Here is a 3,750-nt window from a genome sequence, read left to right as displayed (position 1 = left end):
GCGTGAATTAAAAGGTAACGTTAACCATTACAGAAGGCTCTGGCTACTAAGCTACCAGGTCCCAGTAAAGAAGATAGTCTCATAAACCATTTGATATTTAACAATTTTGTGAATATTCGAAAATTGTGACGCAACCCTAGTTTATACAGTGTTTTTATTATATGTCACTTTTGTTTTGTGAGTCACAGTTTTGAATTGTAGAAATGTTTGATTTTAATGTTGTCACTCTTGTTGCTGCTGCTGATTGCTGTTAGACATTCATAACGTTAGCGCTGCTGCTGTGGCTCAAGTTCTATGGTGAGTATGTATCTTTTCTCAAATTAACAGGATTAGAAGTGTCTACACCCAAAGTTATATTTGAAAGAAAATAACACTATACAAATGTAGTGATTTGTATTTAGTGCAGCTGATAATGAGCCACTCTACTGTAGAACTATATAGCAGCCTTACACTCCACTATTATATGAATGTATAAGAGAGCATAAGTGTCATTTACATTTTCAGATGCAGAAATATATATTGGCTATTTGCTGCTCTTCTATGAAAAGATTGGAATCAGCCATCAAAAAACATAATTACTTCACACTGTACACATTCAGTATTTTTTGTGTTTAGAGAAATACAGTTTTACATTATAGAAGTGTTTTTTTATGCTGCTCTTTTGGCTCCAGATTGACAAGCAAACTTAGTCTGTCCATATCAACTGGAGTCAGCACTTTCACTATGTGCTGTTTTTGGGGTGAGAAAATAATTTTTTTAATTTGCTCTGTTATTGGCGCGCATATATAATTTTTATTTAACCCTGTCCCACTCTGTTATCGCCATTGTCTGTCATACCTTTAGAAATGATTTCATGTTGTTTCAGATAAATGCATGACAATGCCTCTACAGTCAAGGTTTCTATCACAGCTTGACCTACACTTTGCAAGTCTGCTGAGGGTGTTTGCGAAGTGATCAGGGCAGCAGAGCAAAAAGCTTAAAGACATGGCTGCTAAGATGAAGGTAAGACCTTTTTAACTATTTAACTATAAATTGCATATGCATTGCATTAGGTCAGTAAAAGATTTGTAAGTATCCATTACAGTGGTCAATTTTCCCATAATTCAACAGCTCCATACCACTGAAAGGACCAAGAAGATTTATAATGCAACCATACTGTCCCACTATGAGAAATTGGTGTGATTGTTTTTTTTTTTTGTTTGTTTTGTTCTAAATCACATCCACTAGGGCAGGATGAAGTCACTATTAAAGATGCATTGTTATCTATAATGTAAATGTGAATGAGTTCATTTCAGTTGGACTAAGGACCTGAAATGTCCAAAACAAGGATGCACCTGAACCTAAAATACAACTTTGCCCACATTCTTCCCTGCTATTGACAATTTGAGTTAAAATGTTGCTATGTTCTTTGTTCTAATCCTTGAGGATGACATTGATGCTGGCATCATAAAAGGACTCTGCATCTACCTCAACGAGGATCCTGATGATCTGGTGCAGAAGTACATGGTGAGTGTGTGCAAAAGTAAGCGGTGCCTTTGCCATGTTTTAAAAAAATAAGTTTGTTAAAACATGTAAAAAAAAATAATAATAATAAGGGGCCTAAATTATAATAACTTCTTTTTTTTGCATTTCTTAGTCCTGAGGTAATGGTTGAAATAATCTGTGTGGCATAAAATTGCCATCTTAATGAGGTTGAGAGAAAAAAAAAAAAAACTAAATAAATGAACCTATCCTTTAAGACATTCTTTTCCTTTCACCAAGACATGACTGAGGCCAACACACTAAGTCGCCAGAGAGACTCCCAGCAGTGACTATTCTGATGTTGGAGTAATCATTGAGGGTGTGGTGGTGCTTCGCGATCTGCAGAATGTGGCCCTTGCATCTGCCATGCTGTTCGGACTTTTTTATACCTTAAATATGACGTATCCATCAAAGCTCTGCTACACCTTCGAAGTTCTTCAAAAGGTAATAATGGACTTGGATGAAGCTGAACTATCAAGAAGGGCCCAAAGCCTGAAAACTAAAATGCACCAGTGAGAAGAGCTCACTGCTTTTTTTTTGGTCCACTGCTCCTGGAAAAGTCCTGTATAAGAAACCTATAGCTCCTTTTGACCGAGTGGTGTGGCTTGTTCTCTTACTTCCAATATTGATGTCTTACAGTTGTCACTGTCAAGTTATTTGCACATTTTATTGTTAATATTCAATTAGCTGTTTTACAGTTGTAATTGCTGTGCGGTTCTGTGCATATTTGATATTACTATTTTATATAGTCATATGATATATTTTTGAATAGTCTTTATCGTTGCATGGCGCTTTTAAGGTGCACTTGTTCAGTGTATTTCTTGTTCAGGGATGTGTGTGAACTGTATGCAGACTCCTATAAATCAGGGAAAAGGAGGAGGGGAGGTAGGGGGCCCCTTGTAACACCATTTTTGCTGCTTTCACACTGTTTATGTAATCACACTGCTTTCATACTGTTTGAACTCTGATAGATACACAAGGCAGTTTGGTAATGTAGAAATTGGTGTCACTAGGTTGATCTGCAGTGAAGTGCCTTCTCTTGCTTAAAATATGACATTTTATATGTGACATTTGAACCTGCCACATTTAAAGCTGGGACACCTGCTGTTCTTCTAGGAATAAAGGTTTTGAAACAAAACTGTTTCATCATTGGAGGAAAAAGTGGGTAATGTTAAGAATGATCAAGAAAAAGTTCATTGACAAGTATTATACACCAAGAAAATAATTGTTTGCTGAAATTTTAATTGTAATTTATTGTTTCTTTAGTGTTTTATATTTACATTAAATTATATTAAAATTTGTAAATTTAATTTAATCTTAAATATTTAATATAATAATAACAATAATAATAAAATAAATATTAAGTGATCAAACAGTGTTGGAATAAAAAAGATTTGAATGTGTTGGAATAAAGTGATCAAATTGTGTATAAGTAAAATGACCACAGTGTTTAATTTACTTTATTCCATCAAATTTCAATAACTTTGTATCAACACAAAGTACTTGTGTTGATTGAACATAAACAGTTTGTGTTGATATAACAATTCTGTAAGTTCCTGCCAAAGCAAACAATCTGTGTGCAACCAATGTCCACTATTGAATTGAGTCTTTTTTTTCAGTGTAGGATTTTTCATGCAGGACTTTTACAATATTTTTACATTGCTGTATTCGTACTTTTACTTAAGTAAAGGATCTGAGTACTTCCACCACTGCTGGCAGGGCACAAGAAAAAAAAATCTATTTTGCAACATAATGTTTTGCAAAATAACAAAAGTTTTGGCAAGACAACTCAAAAGTAGGTCTTTATTGTTACCAATCTAAAATATTTTCCTGCACGTTCTGTCTATGGCTCTGTACAAAACACCATGGAAAATGAACAATGCATTATTTTTCATACATTATATTAGACTGCCACACTATGATAACTAGCACTCTCAAGAACTTTGTCATTTAATGGCTGCTTCAAATTAAAGTGTTGTCATGTTATTACGTTGATACCAATTTTCCCCATTCCTATATTTATTATTTTCTACACTACCTACTGCATCTAGCTCTTGCACTTGCAGCGCTAGTTCAAGTGTTGTGCCTATACCAAACACACAACTCAGTTTTGGCGGACGAAACCACTGAGTGAGCTGTCCCTGGCTTGCTCTGGCTTGTTCTGCATGGTGATGTTCTGCTTGACTGTGGCTCAGCTGTGCTTCCCTTCAGGGGGGCTCATTTGTAAGA

General features: G+C 35.1%; 1 long non-coding RNA gene across 1 annotated transcript; it reads left to right on the top strand.

The window, feature by feature from the left end:
• Positions 1-240: 240 nt before the first annotated feature.
• On the top strand, positions 241-2,774 carry LOC137175681 (uncharacterized). The gene is made up of 5 exons (XR_010925671.1): positions 241-297; positions 672-739; positions 866-1,002; positions 1,426-1,506; positions 1,762-2,774. It is a non-coding gene; the product is annotated as an uncharacterized lncRNA (long non-coding RNA).
• Positions 2,775-3,750: the final 976 nt, after the last annotated feature.

This window comes from Thunnus thynnus, chromosome 23 (assembly GCF_963924715.1).
Source record: "Thunnus thynnus chromosome 23, fThuThy2.1, whole genome shotgun sequence".
In the NCBI taxonomy this organism is placed as follows: Eukaryota; Metazoa; Chordata; class Actinopteri; order Scombriformes; family Scombridae; genus Thunnus; species Thunnus thynnus.
This window is presented reverse-complemented; position numbering and strand designations above follow the sequence as displayed.